General features: G+C 36.3%; 1 protein-coding gene across 6 annotated transcripts in view; it reads left to right on the top strand.

The window, feature by feature from the left end:
- LOC105151146 (uncharacterized) overlaps positions 1 to 20441 on the top strand; it is a 54132-nt gene that overhangs the window by 25121 nt on the left and 8570 nt on the right. For 2 of the 6 annotated variants that reach the window (XR_015546251.1, XR_015546249.1), the window contains exon 6: positions 1072 to 20112. The exons of 2 other annotated variants lie outside the window; for them this stretch is intronic. The gene's annotated coding sequence lies outside the window, so the exon portion shown is untranslated. The remainder of the gene's footprint in view (positions 1 to 1071; positions 20113 to 20441) is intronic. 2 more of the 6 variants (XR_015546252.1, XR_015546250.1) reach the window with 2 other exon arrangements.

The following is a 20441-nucleotide window of genomic DNA, read 5'->3' as shown; positions in this document are numbered from 1 at the left end:
AAGACTAAGGAGACTCCTTTATGTAAATAAAAGTGGACCGATTTTGCATTTCGAGTTAAGTTTCAATTCTCGACACTCGTGGCGCTCGTGCACTTTGTAGTCCTGCGCATAATGAGTGCGCCGTAGGAAAAAGTGTCACGAACGTAACTTAACCCCGTAGGGCCGTAAAGGATTTTATCTGCGATTAATCTTCGTTAGAAAGGAAATTTCTTTTTTAGATGTAATTCTCAGTCGCTAAGCAATTAATCGGTAGTAATTAATAATAAGTATTTGATAATATTAGGTGCGCAACTAAGTTCTCGCTGTTATTTTGATGAAAATGCATCAAAATAACAGCGAGAACTTAGTTGCGCACCTAATACAATAGTATTTGATAATTTCGTTTGTAAATCGATCAAGTGTGCGTGAAACGATATAAGTGATACAATTAATGTGAAAGACAAAACGTGTAAACGTGATCGTGATACAATTGATATGAAAAACACAAACTTATTGTTATTTGGTGTGGATTTATAAGAATCTCAGAATTTACAATCACGCAATTATCCTGCCTTTTTCCAGCTCGACTGCGGTATGAAGACATCTCGACAAGGTAGATAGATAGGTAATGCCTTTTTGATGCTTTAAGACTACCTCTCTAAGAATATAGAAGAAAAATATAATTTTAATACATATTAGCGGTATAATCGTAACAAAGAATTTGTGGTAGAGTATTCATAGAGAGAAAGTTGAGTGTAGCAGCAGTATTACAAATTACTAAAATTAAAATTATATATTACAAATTACAAATACAAATATTATAAAGGTACACATTACAAAATTACTGATATTGCAAGAATTGCAAAAATTACAAGAATTGCGACTGAATTACAAAGTTATGAACGAAAAGTGTATGTTCGCAAATATGACATGATGTTGAAACCAAGAAAAGAAAGAAAAAAAAATGATGCTAATTATTCTAAATTAAGATAGAGTTATGTGATAGATTAATGGAAGATAAAATGAAAATAAAATGAAATGAAATGAGATGAGATAAAATGAAGTAACGAGATGCAAACTATCCATTTTCAGCCCTCGCTGATGACAGAAGAACGCGCGTTTAAAAGCATTGAGCGAATCGGAGTCTCTGATGCTAGGAGGAAGACTATTCCAAAGAGTGGAGTCCGAGTTGAAAACTGGTAAGTGGAAGTTCTACAGGTGGGAACTGCGAGGACTGTGTTGGAAGCATGCAAGTTATTGTGAGGAGGAATGTGAGAGCGGAAATTACAGGAAAGAAAAGGAGGGATTCCGAATCGGACTATGGAAAAGAAGAGAGACAGTAGGTGAGATACATTCTTCTGTCATTCGCAGACAGCCAGCCCAGTGAGCGATAGTGCTCGGAAACATACTTATCCCTACGCAGATTAAAGATAAAACGCAGATGTTTATCAGTCTTTGTAATTTTGTTTTTTGCTGACAGGTTAAATTGGTGAAGATAGCCGCGCAATAGTTGAAGATTGGAAAAATCAGTAAAGTTACAAGCTGGATGTGCAGGCGAGTCGAAAAGCAATTTTTATGATAATTCCAATAAGACGCCCTTAATGCGATTTGAGACATTTTGAACTTGCTCGTTCCAACTCAAGGTGCTGGAAATACAAAAAGTTACTTTATTAGTGAACTCGATAAGCGCGGAGGGAGGGAGGGGAGGGGGGAGAGAGGTTTATAAATCTAGTGCTGCCGAGAAACATGGCCTTCGTCTTACCAGCAATGAGTCTGAGACCATTGCACCGAGTTCAAGTCTATCGTGGCGACATCCTCTTAAACCCCAACGGCCTCTTTAAGGTCAGCTAGAGGGAAATGGTAATAGATTTGGAGGTCGTCCACGTATAACAGATGTTTACAGTGTCTTAGTGATAGCCTCAGGTTGTTGATATGAAAGTAGAATAATATTGAACCAAGGACGGAACCCTGCGAGACACTGCTGAGATAGACTCCCAAGAAAAGGCATCGTTAAAATCGCGCACACGTTGAGAACGTCCGGAAAGATAGGAGCGCAGCCAAGCTAAGACAGACTTGGAAAGTCGGAAGATGCTGAGCTTGGAGAAGAGACGACTGTAGGGAATGGAGTTGAAAGTCTTTGTAAAGTCTAGCAGAACGAGCAAAGTGACCATTCTTTTATCGATGGCCAACCTTACGTCGTCCATCAAATTGATGAGCAGTTTGAGTGCTGCTGTCAGTCCGAAAACCAGACTGGAGAGAATCAAGGAGATTGTTCACAGACAGGTGGCGGGATAGTTGATCAAAGGCAACACGCTCGAGTACTTTGGAAAGAATGCAGAGCAATGATATAGGACGATAATGAGAAGAAGATAGAGGATTTTTAATTTTAAGAAAGGGAATTACATGCGACTGTTTCCACGCAGTGGGAAAGATAGAGGAATTGAAGGAGCAGTTAAATATGTCGAGGATGCTATGAAAGGTGATTAGGAGATTGAAGAATAAGATGAAGGTTTACCATCAGATCCATCAGAGTTAGAGGAGAGCTTTCGAAGAGCAACATTAAATCAAGTAGCGTGATAAAGAGAAAGTAAAAGGTGTTAGCAATTGAGGAAGAGCAAAAGATGGAAGATGAGGGAGAAGCAGAAGCAGGATGGAGCATAAAACGAATCGTACAATTGGCTGTGGGGACCGTGAGGAAGAAGAGAAGTAGGAAGGTGAGAGGATGTAAAGAAGAGGTTAAGCTGATCGAGAGAGACCTCCGGCTTGAGATTTATAGTTTTGAAATTGGCGAGATTAAGCGAGTGTAATTCCGATTAGAGGCGTGCAGGAGCAAGCCATATACGATTAGATGTAATTATTTTTGGCGTTGTGTCAAGCCAAGGGCCCGATAGCCTTTTAGCTACGAACGATTGCAGAGGAACGAGATGTCTATGAGATACGTGCTTAGGATTGCAACTTTTTTCGACTGTGAAGATTAGGGTAATACTGGATCAAGAGAGCGTATTGTGGTAAGGTTGAATTTCGAATAGTCCCTAACATTTATGGAAGTCGCATTATAAGCGTGAGGAAGTCGGTAAGTGGAGGTTAAGGGAAATTTCAATTAGATCATGGTTAGAAAGGAAAGAAAGAGGATGCTGATTGTAAGACGAGAGTAGTGATTGGTCGTTTATGAAACAGTGATCTAGGAATGAGAGGAAGATGTGTGATGTGTGTTAGGAAATAGAGTGATGAAAAGATGATTGTTTAAGCAGAAATTACGCAAAAAGTCAAAGGAAATTCGGTTCAGATCAATGTTGAGATCGCCAATGATCACTGCAGTGAAATAAGAGAGAAGATATTTCTCAAAGTTAGCCTGGAAGATGGAAAGGTGCCCGAGCTTTAGAAGACGATAAACAATCGTGAATAAAAGTGGATTTTTTGGTAGAAATGCTAAGGAGAAGGTATTCAGATTTGCCACAGTACAAAGACAAGACGAGAATCGTGACTCCGATGCCGTTAGCTACGTAAACGCCTACACCTCCTTCCCTCTTTCAAACGGAAGAGATGATATCCAAGAAGATCGACAAATGAATCGAGAAGAGTAGCTCCTTACGTATACATTCCCGTTACGCATCCATTGTCGAGTGATGTCGTCTCTCCCTGACTGTGCGCTTGACCTCACCGAGACAGCGCCGAGTGATAGCAGAAAACTTCTCATTCAAGTCAATCATGTCCGGCAAGAATCTCGGAATCTCTGCCCCGTTCAGAAGCCCCTTAGATCGCTTCTCGTCGATCTATCTATTGCAAATATGCTGGGCGAAGACACTTGGCGACTTCAATCTTAAGAAAGGCGATAGAAAGGCAGTGGCGCCGCAAGTGTTTTGAAATACATGCACGTGGACACACACATAGCATAGGCACGTGCTCATTGGATCGTTGGAGACAAAAGGCGATCGACATCAAATTTTCTCAGAGATGAAATAGATATGATTGCGGCCAGAGACGTCCACAAATGCCAATGCTTACAGATGAGGAGAAGTATCAAGCGAAACAAGCCCTGATCAATGATTTGAAAAACGAAGACCTCGCAGGGCAGCGAGCGGCAGAAATTATCTTTAAATACGGAATGATGAAAAGCATGTCTGTCTACACTCACGCGAGAGAGAGAGAGAGAGAGAGAGAGAGAGAGAGAGAGAGAGAAAGAAGGGGGGGATACGTGCGCGTATCATCGTGTCACGTGTTTCATACGTCGCAAGCAGCTGATCGGAACTGAGCTCCCCTCTGTCTATCTTCCGTACGCGATCGATAATTCACTTACTATTTTCGTTTATAATTCAAAAACTAAGTTATACATAGAATTTTGCTAAAAAAATTGTCTTAGAATTGTCATAGAATCAGAAATACGTCATTTTAAAGACAAATATTTGTTCTGGGATACCCTGTATATGTATACAAGAATGGAAATTCGAGAGCAATATTACAGCGTGAAACTTCGTGAAAAATTAAATAATGGAAATGCATTCCATTTTTTTCCGCAAAATAGTTTTTTAAGTATAAATATTTAAAGTCTGGCCAATCTTAAACGTTGATTAAATCAGAGGCCTAAATCAGATCGTATTCCTAATAGGACCTTTTTAATTTAAATGAATAAATGGATTGAAATGGTTAAGCAGATTTGCGTGCTATTTATAATGTAAAGTCCTCATAAGACACCAAATGTGTGACAGCAGTTTGACAGTTCTCTGTCATAATATTCATAGTCCAGACGCAAATATGTATTTTCAATCATTATGCGAAAATTTTTTTAAAAAAGAAAATCCTTATAAATTATTATTTAAAAGGTGTTAAAAATTTAAAAGGTAATTGATTTAAGATAATTAAAGAGTATAGAATTAAAAAATATCAAGCATTTTGTGATCATTTTTGCGCTTTATTATAAAATTTGTTCTAAAGTTCGAAAGGACCCGTGTCGGATCTCTGTTTAGATCTTCAAATCGGATCTGCAAGATAGATAACTTATAGATCTGATTGTAGTATATTGGTGATCAACCGACCAGATATGATCTAAGAAATTAAATCAGTAAAATATGAGTCATCAGACTCAGATTAATTGAGTTTTATTGATTTCATTTTTAATAAAAAATATAAACTGTCAGTATTTTTTTTTAAATAAAATTTTTATTAGGACCCAATATCAGGATTGAAACCTATAGTTCCAAATCGGACCAGAAAAAGCGTTTTGACATTTTCCATTATAATTCAACACAGATGAGAGATACATCAAAATGCTCTCAAGCAAAAATGAAAAGAATTAAATTCGTAAAATAAAATGGCTCAATTAAAATAAAATTATAAAATAGAAAGTTTACATAGGAGCACAAACTGGATCTTTTAATGTACAAATTAATAACATTAAATAAAACAATTTACAGACGTTTCCACATCGATCGGGTCATTTTCAATGTAAGTCGCAGATATTTATATAAAGATGTTATAATGGAATAATTAATTGCTTTCGCCTACAATATCGTGTAACTTGTAAGGAAATCGGATCAAATATGTGTATTATGCGTGAGAGTCGTGGTACGTCAATCGGGCCAAACGTAAATAGCGGCGAATAGGAACGGTCCTATCTCAGTAGATAATCGTAAAACGGTTGTAAAACTGTTGTATTGATTGCGTTCAGCAGAACATAACAGTTCTGCAACTGTTTTATGATTCTCTGCTGAGATAGGAACATTCCTCTTGATCTAAAAGTATAACTCAATCAGCGCGAAGAAAACTTCCAACAGTTGCAAACGTTCTATTAAACGTAGCCATTCCGCTGAACGCAGCCATCGATTATGACACGCACTATCGGAACTTAAATCGTATGACAAGGGGTTAAGAAAAAATAGGATCTTTATGAAAAGTGTGATAATACAATATTTTTTGCAATTAGCATTTCGTTGCGTAGAGTCCTTATCCTACGCTGTAATTGTATTTCTTAATAAAACAAGGTATATGAAACCGTTACAATCTTTTTTGAAAATACAATATATTTTTTTGGAAATTGTGGAGGTTGATGTAGAGTTCTTAAATCTTCTACAGTTATTGTTAACCTTGACATATAGATAGATGAATCTGTTAGTACAGGGTGGGCCATCTATTGGTACGTTTTTAAAAATGTGATCAAATGAGCATACATTGATATTTTTTATTAATTTTTTTTTTGTTGTGAAGCTAAAAGTATCCGCGTCAAGAATGAAAAACGATTTCGTTCATGTGGCTCCCTCTACTGGCCTTACAGTATGCCATTCGGTCACCCCAATTATTAATGACATTTTGGACTACCTCGGCGCCAATTTCACTCAAAACAGTCGTAATATAATGTCATCCACTAACATCCCTTTCTCACGAACTTTCCTCACCAATTTGCGTATAGCTCCTTCGGTGGGTGCTCTATCACGACCCATATTTCTTTTCAAAATTCGTACAGTTTCGGCGACACAGCACTGACTTTGAAAATAAGTTTTTAAAATTTCAAAACGCTCTTCAAGAGAAAACATGTTGTTTCGTGCCGCGGACGGTATGACTAATAAACTGTCAAAATTTCGGGTCTGTAGCTCGTTCGGTGTTGCCATACGACGAAATTCAAAAACGTACCAATAGATGGCCCACCCTGTAGAAATCTATTAATTACAATAAAATATGGCAATAACGGTAAATTAATAGTAATAAAAGTGTACCTTGGTGAAAATAGTCCAATTAATAAAATTGTCGTTAAATGTACCAAAGAAGTATTGCTACGATCAAGACTTGATTGTCAGAGGAACATTGTTAACAAAATGAGATTGAAGAACAAAGAAATAAGTGGGAATGTAGAGAGGAAATGGGGAATAAATATGGGACGGAAGAAGGAACAGGAAAGAAGAAAGGATTAAGGAGAAAGAGATTGTAAAACGTTAAGATATGATTCCGGTAATGATTCAATTTCGTTCTGTTCAAACCTTGCCTCTGTCTTTTTATGTGGGCCATCTCCGATAATCTCTTTGTAAGAGAATTCATTGTCAAAAATTTTAACATCGTCCCATTTGAAATTACGGTTAAAATTACGGTGATCTGTAATTATAGATGGGAACCTGTTTTTTTATTAATATCAGAACGATGTTCATGTAGTTTGGTTTTTAATTTTCGTTTTGTTTGACTAATATAGCCTAGCATCATAATTTTCACAGGAGATTTTGTAAACTACGTCCTGATGTGATACCAAATCTAATTGGTCTTTTCCTCTTACAATATAATTTTTTAAAGTATATTCGGGATAGAATAAGCTATCTTATAATGAAATTTTGAAACTGTGGGTAAAAAACTTTCGGATATATATTTGACGTACATTGTAAACAATTTTTCTTTTATGTGAATATTATTCTGGATTTTATTGCTATAATGATATTTTAGTCTTTCTTATATTACAAAGAAAATCAAAGGAAGTGAAATGGAATGCACTTTCATTATTTAACTTTTCACGAAGTTTCACGCTGTTATAATGTCCTCGAATTTCGGGACATCCTGTATAAGTTGTCTATTTTCATCAATTACTATCTCGTTAACTATTTCGAAAATTACAAAACGGTAGAGGATTTTCCAATTCAGTTTAATTCGCTCTATGAACACAAAAATGCCAAAAATTACGGGCACCCTGTATATATGTTTAAAGGCAGAAAGGCAGAATGTTCTAAAAAAAGACAAATAAAATTAATAAATTTAAGAAATATTTCAAGAGAATAATTATATAATTGAAATCCTATTTGGCTAAAAATAACATTACCAATAGATATTGGAGTAGAAAGTTCCTCGCTTTCTCTTGATAAAGTTCCAATTTCTTCTTTTATGTACAAATGACATAAAAATTTTAAAGAGTTACGTCACTGTCCATAATAGACAATAGAAGCTCAAATTTAGAGTAGCAATACTTATTTCCAGTTTGGAAAAAAGTTAAAACAATCAGAAGACAGTTTGTTTTCTAATTTTTCTAATAGTCTGGGAGATGATGATTAATTTGGTCTTCATTTGTTATCGCTTGAAACTGTCATTAATTCGTTATTTATTTGGTAAACATGAAGAAAATGTAATTATGCTAGACCTTCCGCGGTTTTAAAATTGACGATGTGTGATTGAAGTTGTAAAAAATTTTTTGCTTTTTTCCTAATATGTTACTTCCTGGCGTTTGTTTCTAGTGATAGTTTACGTAAAAAAAATCGATCGGAAGGTAAGTGCCATACTCTTTCTGTTTGAAAATTTATACATGCCATACCGACATCTTAGGCCCACTCAAACGGTATGGCACATGAATTAAATTTTCAAATAGAAACGATATGGCATCTACCTTCCGATCGGTTTTTTTGACGTAAACTCAGTAGAAATGAACTAGGAGGTAACATATTAAAATTAGTTAGTTTTTTTTACAACTTCAATCACACATTATTAATTTTAAAATCGCGGGAGGTCTGCCTTACTTGTGTTTCAAGTGGTAATAAATGAAGACCAAATTTGTGTTATCTCCCGAATTATAAATTTATACGCTAACTATTCGTCATATTTCACGTGAAAGCAATGTGAAATTGTTCAAAATACCCAGAAGCTCTATCTATTTTGTACGTCGATTTAGAGTTGGCACTTTAAAGGATTCTTAGTCATAGCTATGTAAGATATATTTGAGAAGCCTAAATAACGAATTGCGCCTAGCAACGAGATATGTGTATAACATTTTGCACCTTTCCGTCCTGTTAAAATTAGAAATCAATAATTTATGGAATGAGAGTTGAATTTCTTAGCGTTTTTAGCGTTAATGAATGTTCCTATTGAATATTGAGAAATGTGCTAAGATTGAACTGGAAATATAATCGAAATCAAAATCGGAAGAAAATGTTAAACCAAGACGGAAGATATTATAATTAGAATGTTGTACGATGCGTACAAATATTTGTGGAATGTTAAGCCTAGAAAAGCCGAGTAAGATCTGCGATATTTAATCCGGACAGACTTTTGAAAAGGTGAATCCCCCGATTTTCTTGTCGATTGGCATACTACTGTATTTTGATGCCCTGATTATGAATATGATAATAAAAATTGCCGACAAGGTCATTTTCAAGGAAAATTGCTGACAAGGAAATTTTTTTTCACATTTTTTCGTGCGTTTTGCGTGGAAAATTGTGCGCTCCTAAGCAGAGGGGGGAGGTGAAGTGCGAGTCTCTTCGCGTGGAAAGTCGTATACCCTTCGACAGAGGGAAGATGGGTAAAAACATGTAGTGGCAAGCATACTACCTGAGTAATAACACTTAGCCAGATTGCGCGGCAAATGACGGTCAAAATGACCTTATCGATAATTTTTATGATCATATTTGTAATCAGCACACCAAAATACAGTAGTATACCAATCGACAATAAAATCGGAAGGTTCATCCTTTCGGAAGTTCACCTCTTAATCCTAAATATAATGTTAAGTGAAAAAAAAACCAATTGAAAAGGTAGTCAATGCGATTTAGTTTTGTATGGTGAATTTAAAATAAGAATTAAAAAAAAAGTTATTTAACTGTATCGATGCTTGAGAAGACTATCGAGGTAAACATGAAGAAAGATAAAAAAAACAATGTCAAAAAAACAATGAAAAGTGATCTATTTTACACGAGGCGTGAAGACCAGTTTATGTCGTAACATATGCAAAGTATGATTTATATCAAAAAAAGTTTGAAGCATGGTTTAAATTCTATAAAAAATAGAAGAGTTTTTATATATACAGAATTCAAAATTTTTTGTCAAGCGCTCTTGTGTAGATAGAGCGAACTAAACTGAGTCGAAAAATTTTCTATCATTTTGTAATTTTCGAAATGGTTAACAAGATATTGAATATAGCCAAATTTGCCCGGCCTATCGCAAAATGCAATGGGCGGCGAGATAAGACCGCCCAGTGAAGCGCGCGCTTGCCATCGTTAGACACATTAATATCAATGTCTTGTAAACAATGTGCCTAGCGACGAAGAACATGCATCTCTCTGGACAGTTTTATTTCGTCACACACTTGCATTTGGCGTCAGGCCGGGAAAATTTGGCTATAATCATAAATTAATATCTTTTTAATCATTGCGAAAATTGCAAAATGGACTTTTCGACTCAATTTAGTCCGCTCTATCTACATAAGAAAAAACTCTCTATCTACATAAGAAAGAACTCTTAAATAAAGTTAATACTAAGTTACTTAAAAAGTTTATATTCACATCTGACTTATAAGGATCTTTACGATGATTTATCTTGATGGAAATGGAATTTAATAGATTTATGTATTCTAGAGCAAATTGAGCATAAGTCTTTAATTATTGGTTACGATAACATGAGGCAGGCATTCGTTTGAAAGTGATAATTATCACGAATCTCCTACTTTCAACACAGAACAAACACAAATACGTATGTTTGAAATCTGCCAGACTATTTGATAATCATTATTATAGAGAAACGACTAATCAGTTATCGATGTTTCACATTTCGCCTTGTGATAATTTAGCGTAGAGTACAATATGGGATGAAATACTTTATCCCCCGATTATTCCTAAAAAAAAGAACGAAAGGATTAAATCTATCAGTAATTGAGAATTTTTAGATTGAGATAGTAGTCGCTTCGAATGTTATTAGCGATTTTAGCGCTAAATAAGATATAACACAATACTTGATGTATGCGTACAGCGAGATTGTTAAAGAATTAGCATCGAATATTAGAGAAAGGTCTCTCAGGTATGTATAGTAATATTATTTTGTGGCGGTTCCAGTAAAAGCAAATTTACAGCGATTTTTGTAATTCGAACTTGTTGGCCCTTGATTTGCTAGAGAGTATATTAAAGATAGATTGTTACGAGACAGAAAATTATTTTTTACAGTTATTGTTGTAGAAAGAAGAGAAGTTATTTTTTACTCATAGTCGACCGACTAGTACCTCGTTTTATTAAATATGAGAAGTAGGATATAATGTAAAGCGTTAACTGTAAAGAGATGTTTTGTCTTTTTACACTAGATTCTCGCTTCTGTAGAATCTTAAGTGATGTTACGTAAAATCGTTGATTAATTGTTAATCGCACATAAAGTATCGTTAACAATTCGCTTAATCGAATTACTCAATTATCGCTTTGTGCAATTTAATGTGAGAGTACCGTCTCATGACGCATATCGCTGTACATGCATATCAAAGATCCGATCAATCAGTGACGTTCGAGGACGTTAAAACGACGGAACGTCAGCGATTGATCGGATTCTTCGATATATGAATACGCATACAGCGATCGCACAGATGCATGGAAGAGGTCAGACGTGCGTTTAACGTGCGCTCTCGGGCAATTTTCATAGAGGCATATTCGAGTTTTTACGCCGAATGTTGTGCTTTTTTGCGTCTGAATTATTCTCAGATGCCGTTAATTACGCGCAAATAACCAAATAGTTACTGCTGACAGAAAATAACATGAACGAGGCTTCGGCGTGGAGGAGTCGATGCGTGGGCCTCCTTTCGAGTTCCTTCACAACTCTCTCAGCATCTCTGTGTCTCTTAAAAGTTACAATAATTTTGTTAAAAGTATAACAGGGCCACAATTAAGCTTGAGCATAGCAGAGGCAGTTAACCTCTCCCTACAACAATGGATGGCGATATTGCAATAGTCGCGTTCAGCAGACATAACTGTTGCGGAGCGGATTCGTGAGCGCTCGTTGCTATTAGTGTATTTTTCTAGATCATTCAATAGCAACGAGCACTCACGGATCTACTATCTCGATCATTATCTCACGATATCGACAACAACGAGGTAATGGATTGGTTCGCATTGAGCAAAATCCATGAAAAAGGCAGATAAATAATGAATTTCAATCAGACGAACCTAGTATATAAGAAAAATAGCAAAGAGAGAAAATAGCGTGTCTCCACTCTGATAAATGTGATGCATGCCGAGACAGTAAGCCTCTTTTGAAGCAAAGATTTGAATACTTGGCAGCTACATATTTTTTTAAAATCATATCTATTTCACAGCATCCTGTAGTGAACATCCTTTTGGCTCTGCATGATACTGCATGTAAATCTCTCTCAACATATCTTAGTTCTCACTTTCCTGCGGTCTTTATTTTCATCTCCATATGGAGACATAAAGATCGAATGCATGTTTCTCCTTCGCCTCCGGCATTCCAGAATTCCTATAATTCTACAGTTACTACCATTACATATTCTATTCTGCCGTCTCAGATTATTAATAATTCAGGTTCTATTCCACAAGATATGCAATTGCTTTTTGAAGATATCTTTCGGAATATTCTTGAAGGCTCCGTTGTTTTTTACACAGACGACTCCAAAATGGACGACGGTACGTATGTCGGTTCTGCGATTTATTCACCTCAATTAAATTTAGAAGAGATGTATAAACTCTCATAATACGCGACTGTGTTTACGGCTGAGGCTTGGGCAATATATTGGGTCATCTAAAAAATATCCGCGGTTTTTTTCAATTTTTGAATGAAATTTTTCTTTATTGAAAATCAATTTTAATCAAGTATATATTGGCCATTATTATCTTTAATCTTTTGCCATTTTTCGGGTAATTTTATAATTCCATCCGTGTAGAACTTTTGTGGTTTATCGGCGAAAAACTTTTTCAAGTGATTTTCGGCAGCTCTTTTGTCGGCCAATGTTTTTCCATCAAGAGAGTTCTGCAGAGATCGAAACAAATGGTAGTCAGACGGTGCAAGGTCCGAGCTATACGGTGGATGCATCAAAACTTCCCAACCAAGCTCCCTCAATTTTTGGCGCGTCATCAAAGATGTGTGTGGTCTGGCGTTGTCATGATGGAAGACAATACCTTTTCTGTTAATCAATTCTGATCGTTTTTCCTTAATCGCTTCCTGTAATCTATCTAGTTTGTGAACAGTAGAGCTCTGAATTAATCGTTAGGCCATGTGGTAACACCTCATGATGGACGACTCTCTTCCAATCCCACCATACACACACCTTATTTGCCATCAATCCAGGCTATGAAGTCGTTTGTGGTGGTTCGCCGCGCTTATTCCATGATCTTTTACGAACAATATTCTTGTATTTCACCCATTTTTCATCGCCTGTGATGATTTGCTTCAGAAATGGGTCGATTTCGTTGCGTTTTAGTAGTGTTTCGCTGATGGAAATTCGATCAATCAAATTTCTTTGCGTTAATTAATGTGGCACCCAAAAAATCGAGTTTCTTTGCGTAGCTAGCCTTTTGCAAATGATTCCAAACTGTCATATGGTTGATTCTTAGCATTGGCTATCTCCTGACAACTCACATGCCGGTTTTGCTTGACCAGTTGCAAAATTTCATCGACTTTTTCAATGACTGGCCGACCAGAGCGAGGTCGATCTTTGACATCAAAATTTCCAGAACGAAATCGAACAAACTACTCCTGCGTTCTGCGTTCATTTACAGCATCCGCGCTGTAAACTTCACAAATTTATCTGCATGTTTGTGCTGCGTTTTTGCCTTTTTTGTAGTAAAAAAGCATCACATAGCGTATTTCTTCAGATATTTCACTCATTTTCAAACCAATATAACTTTTGACATGATTGATAAATCACCAAACTTTGTTTACAAAAAATGTAACCTAAAATGTCATCTTTCAGACGCGCGTTCGTATGACACAATCGGATTAGTGTTGCCTGATATATGACCATCAACATCTAGTGACAAAAAACTGCGGATACTTTTTAGATGACCCAATATAATGCCTTGCTGATAACCTTGCATAACAATTTGGAAACAGTCACTATTGTGTCCGACTCCAAAAGTGTCCTTCAGGCGCTCAAAGGCTGTTACAAACTCACAATCATATTATCAAACAAAACTCACAATTATATTATTTCGTATACCAGGGCTCTTATAGAAGAGACTAAATTTAACAATACATACCCGTATTAGCTTTATTTGGGTTTCCTCGCACTGTGGCATCCGCGGAAATGAGCATGTCGACTCCCTTGCTAAAAGAGCCATTCATGATGGCTGTGATGAGAACTTCAAAGTTTATTTTTTGGATCTTTTCTCAATTCCTAAAGCACACTTAACCAACGCGTTTGAGATATATATTGAAATTACATCTCATGATAAAGGAACTTACTTCTTTACAAACTTTTATTCTAAGAACAAAAGATCATGGTTTTACAGCACCCAGCTCTCCCGCATGCTGATCACACAGTTAATCGACTGAGAAGTAACCACTTCAATCTTAATCATAGTCTTTTTCGAAAAAATCTAATTGATGACTCTTCCTGTCCTTCTTAAGATTTGGTTCATGCCATTTTCGATTGCTCCATTTCGGAATCTCATGCAGTCCCTCTCAGAACAGCACTTTAAACTTCTTCCCACGATCACCCTCGTAACCCTAATGACTCTATCATTCATGCCCTCTGTAAGCCTTCGGCCAAAATATGTCGCCTATTCGCGAGCTTTGGTTGAGCTTCCTATGATCGTATGCTATAATTTGAATTCGCGCGACTCCTCGGCGGCTCACTGGCGCCTCGGTGCCGACGATTGGCTCATACCATTTTTCCCCATCCTAGCGGCACGTTTAATGTCGCTCGCTCTTCCGCCGAGGATCGGAATCATTTCTGGTTCCGCTTATTGTGTCGCTCTTTAGCGACACGCTGCGCAGAAATCTCTATGGATACTGTTTGCCTATTATCAATTCAAGAAGACTCTATGACGTAATCTGTATTGTCTCCGCTTATTATATGGAGACAGGAGTTAAGAACTAAGAAGAAGAAGACCAAAGACATAGAGCATGGACTGCTCGATCGTATCTAAATAGTATGATCGACAAAAATGAGAGAAAGGGACCATGGAAGACGGCCAGTCTGTGTCTTTCTACTCGACGATATAATGAGAGAGAATTCTCTCGGGAGATTGGCCGTCTTCCATGGTTACTCTCTTATTTTTGTCGATCATATTACTTAGATACGATCGAACAATCCATGCTCTATGTCTTTGACAGTTACCGATACCTCTGATATTCCTATACCACAGATTCTTTACATTGAGGGACCTGTCCCCAACGCCGTTCATATTTGTTCAACCGAAAACGGTGCGCAAGGCGATGAGAACGATAGTAATCCGTCGGTGTTTCTTATTCTGTAGCGGTTATATTAATAAAGTAGCGCATTTCTTTGATCTAAGCCGAAATGTCGACAACTTTCCTATTGGCTTTTCGACCGCCATTTCAGTGCTAGTTTTCTGTAGTCCAACAAGCGCTTAGTATTAATGATATACGGTAAGGTTAACAGGCGGACTTTTGCGCTACTTATATTAATATAGAGCTTTATACAACAGTAGGTGAGATCATCCAAGCTTGTTTATAATGACATACTTGAAATGAAGAAGTTGGGGCGTAGTAAAATAGTGATGGAAATGAAAACAGCATAAACTATGTAATAGGTTAGTTAATAACCCTTTCCTAGCAAAAAAAAATCTCAAGGCCTATATTCCTCAACATTGGATCCTTAGGACAGAAATTATTAAAGATATTCCTCAAGAGATTGACATAGAAATCATAAAAAAATATATTGATTCTCTTTACAAAATTACTGGATGTGGTAAGACTGAATAGACGTACAAAAGTAAATGATCAAGTTACATTTATTTCCTCGCACACTTTGTGTGTTAAATTTGCTGGACAACGTCTTCCTAAATATGTAAATGTCTTCAAAATCAGACACAAGGTCCATCCTTACCTAAGGTTAGATCATGTTTCTCATGTTATTAAATAGGATATATAAGCAAACAATGCAGAAGTAACCTCACTGTCTTTTTTTTTGCGGAGAAAATACACATGATAAAGGTTATACGTGTCCTAATCAAAATAACTCTCCCAAATGCATTATCTGCCAAGGCAATTACTGGGCAGTCTCACATGAATATTCACTAGTTCGGGCCCACAAAGCAGTACTTCATTTAGCGGCTTCCGAAATCTCTCGGCATATCTCATTAATTGAAGCCAAAAGGAAAATCTATTCTATTGATGGCGGAAATAAAATGCCCCTTTCTTCAAATGTACAATTTGATTACCATAATTTTACTCGCATCTGAAAATGACAACGAAATCCTTGGATTTCAAAAATCGCATGGCTTAAATGATGCTATTTAATCATAATAGATTCTCAACACTGAGCGAATCTCAGGATTATGAAGTTCAAACATAGTTTGTGGCACCACACATAGTCATCACGAAAGGAACATACGCAGATGTTTTGCTCAACACCAGGAACAAGAAGGGTCTGAACGCTCTTAGAAAGTCATCTGGGAAACATTACGTCTCCTCCCATCATCCTGTACAACCCAGGAACGCTTGTTTTATCAGTTCGCACGCGGCACGGACGGCATCTCTTTAGAACATAGAAATGATCTGAACAATCCTGACGGTCGACTATCTGCTTAATCAGGTAACAGGTTCACTTATTCTTATCATTATAGATCTACATCTCAATCTTCTCAGACAGGCATCAGTCACTTTGCTAATGAGAATCTATCGTCTACTACCTCCTTTTCTGACAATCTTATTAAACTCTCTAATCAACATAATTGTCAATTCTCATTAATATCTTATCGGAGACGCTTTTCAATGGATTCAATTATTCAAGAATAAAGCTTCACTTTTGATTTGGAAGAATCTTTGCTCGCAAATGACTGAGGATAGAAACCTTGAACAATACAAATTCTTCTGCTGACAGCTCTAATCTAAATTGGCCTCAAAATTATTATATCTCAAAGACACAATAAAGAAGCAAACATTCAGATCTTGCAATAGAACTGTCACAGACTAATGAGCAAACTGCCCCAATTACAAGCCAGAAGTTAGATATTACATGTCTACAAGAAACACTCCTCTATACAAACAATAATTTTGATATGATTTTTGTCAAATCCAGAAAGATCTATTTTATATATTTAAAAAAGTATTTCTCAAGGCGAGCGAAGCATATGCATTTTTGTTAAGAGAAACATCTACTTCGAAATTTTAGATCTTTCTTCTTACTCCCATCTCTCCTGAGAAATTCAAGCAATAAAAATTTATAGTAATCGAGAGCAATTATTTATAATTAATATATATAAATATTCTAATCAATATAGCCCTGTTCAAACGCTTGAATCCCTCATGAGGGCCTATTCAACAAATCAATATGCACTATATGTAGGGGACTTCAATTCTTACCACGAGGATTGGTACTGCAGTTACTCAGATAGCATAGGTAGGGAATTAGCCAGAGCAATGAACATCAGCGACGCCTGTTTGCTGAGCGATGATTCTCCAGCCTTCTGCTTCCTCATGGACATAAAAGATCAACGATCGACTTGTTTATAGCCTCATCCAAGTTGGTGGTACTCTGCAATGTGAAAACCAAGGAAGATTCTTTTGGCAGCGACTATTTCTCTGTTCATCATAGACGTAGAAATTAATCGAGTTAGTTTAGCTACAAGCTCTCTTTGAATAAGAATAAACTAGACCAGCTACATTTCGATTTAAAACAATCTTCTTGGAAAGCTACAATAAGATTTTTCTCAATAGAGAATTTCTAAAATCGTGGAAAACTTCCGTGATCTTTATTTTTAAGGCAGGAGAGAAAGGAGTGAGGCCTATCTCACTCCTCTCATGTTTGTTAAAAATTTTAGAGAAAATGTTATGTTAAAGACTAAGATGGCTCATCGAATCAAGACCTACTCCCACAAACCTAGATGGGTTTTAGACTCAGCGCTCTTGTGCAGACAATTTAATTATTCTGATCACGGCCATTTGCACCAATTTTTTGAAAAATATTCCTATTGTTGCAATCTTTCTCGACATACAGAGTCTTTGACAATGTAATGCCTAGTCAATTCATTGAGGACTTGAGAGAATTGATGTGCCAGCGGTATTCAGACAATTTATGCAAAACCTAATTCAAGGAAAGTACGCTTATTTTGTCGTAGATGGGGAGCTCAAGGATCTTCGACGAGTGTGAAAGAAATTTCACAGGGTTCAATTCTCAGTCCTTTATTTTTCGATATTTATTTCAAGGACATCAATGCTCAACTCCATGCCGCAATCCACATACTACAACACGCCGATGATATAGTTATCTATTCGTCTACAAATTAGTTCGTTGAATCCTTTCATTTTATCCAAGTGTTCCTGGAATATAACGACGTTTCTGAATAGGCGTATGGAAATCTCTCCTGAAAAATCAAAGATGATAATTTTCTCTAATAAAATAAATCCACCGGAAAATACTATGCAAGAAGATCGGCAAAGAAAGCATACTGACCATACGAGAAATAAAATTCTTGAGCGTCACTCTTGACTATAGATTGAGTAATAAGAATCATCCAATCTTGTTTTTTCAGAAAGGTACAATCACCTCTAACATTATTTCGTCTCTCTGAGGCGTGTGATGGGGCTCGCACTCTCAACTTCTCATTACGGTATATCGTGCTATCTTCTATAGTGTGGTTGAATACGGTACTCAAATATTCGAGTTTAAAAAATTCAATACTCTATATACTCGTCTAGAACGATTACAATATAAGATTATCTACAGGACCTTAGGATATATATAGAATATATAGGATAGAATTTCAACTCCAATCAACGTTATGCTTTGCGAAATCAGAGAATCATTGCTAAAACATCTGCCTTGCTAACAAATAAATTCCTTGTTAAAAACATTTAAGAAGTTCAGTCCTGTTATGGATTGTCTCTTGAATATGGAGCTTGTCGCGAATACTCCAAAACGCAAGATCGAAACTGCAAGATGGTCACTGGCACGCTTATATTCAAACAATACATAATGTTCCGCAATAATTATTCTCACATCTATTCTCACGTATATAAATCCACTTTTCCTCCTGCAGATTTGTCGCACAGTGCCTATATGACACAGGACTTGGTGGACTGTAATGACAATATTTCATAAATAGTGGCAGAATTCGCTTCTAAATCTATTCAATATAAACAGAATGCCATTTCTTTCTAGACATAGACAGCTCTAAGCACGAGACAAAACTTTCAGTTGGGGTAGACATCTTTTCATTGGAACTTGAATTGAGATTAAAATATAAATTTCCAGAAGAATCATTAATCTTCTCAGCGAAAGCCTGGGCATTGGTAGAAATAGTGATCATCATTACATAATGGGAAATTGATAAAATATCATGTTCACAGATGCAAGAAACATTCTGAAAGCACCGACTTCGATATACCACAATAACAAAAACTATCTTATACAATTCAGAAACAACCTGTTTTAAGTCCAAAGAAGAAGTAAATAAAATATTCTATTTTGGGTACTGGCGCATAAAGAAATTCCAGGCAATGAAATGACTGGTTTGTTAGCAAAAGAAGCATTAAAGGACGACACTCGAATTGATTTTAAGATTCCGTATCCAGATCTTCAGATTTTCATCAAGGATTCAATGCAATACCAGTTTAAGAACTAGCTATGCAGTACAGCAAAAAAAAGATATTCTTCATGCTGATTACTTTCAACCTCCCTCGTCTCATTCCTGGTTCAAAAACCTCCCGCTTATGAGAGAAGAAATCATTTTAATTAATCGCATTCGTAGTAATCATTATAATTTAAATTAAAGTTTATTCAGGAAAAATATGACAAATACAACAGCATGCTCATACAGAGAGTCTCCGCAGGATGTCATTATGTTATCTTTTATTGCCTTATCACGGCAAATAAGTCAAATCAATTACTGGAATATTTCCAAAAAATTAAACCTGACAGGATGCAATATATTTCCATTCTTAGCTCGTCCCATCATCATCCCATCATCATAGACTTTGTCATTTACTCCTCCTTTTTTTAAATCTATGATTGTCGAATTTAACCTATGTTTGCCCATGTATCGAAATGAAGACGTTGGGGGACGGGGGGGGGGGGGAGGCCGATCACTTTGGCTCCTTCCCTCTCTCCCCACTCCTCTTTTTTATAGGTTTTGACAGTAGAAGATTGGAGGTATCATTTCATTGACTAAATCGTCTCAGAGCATGGGGCATGAGCCATATAAAAATGGAAGAAGAAAAAGAAGAAGCCATACGCGTCATGGGATGGTACCTTGAAATTATCACCCGTGCTCATAAAATGGCGTACGTCTCATAATGTCGATAATATAATGTTTACCATAATAACAAATGCTCGATGTGATAACTAAGAGGCTTTTTTTAATGATCTTTACAAAAATTTATGCGGCTGATGACCTTGACCTTGACATATATTGTTCAAGCAGAACAATAAGTCACAATAACGTCAAAATGACGTTAACATGACGTCAAAATGACGTCATTTTGATATTATTTTGATATTATGATGATTTGCTGTTCTGCTTGGCAAGGTCATCTGTGTACTACTATTTTGCTTTAACAACTAAGTGGCGATCTCTTACAATTTCTGAGATAGTTTTTTAATAAAATATTTT

Source organism: Acromyrmex echinatior, chromosome 9, assembly GCF_024713525.1.
Source record: "Acromyrmex echinatior isolate Ae372 chromosome 9, ASM2471352v2, whole genome shotgun sequence".
In the NCBI taxonomy this organism is placed as follows: Eukaryota; Metazoa; Arthropoda; class Insecta; order Hymenoptera; family Formicidae; genus Acromyrmex; species Acromyrmex echinatior.
This window is presented reverse-complemented; position numbering and strand designations above follow the sequence as displayed.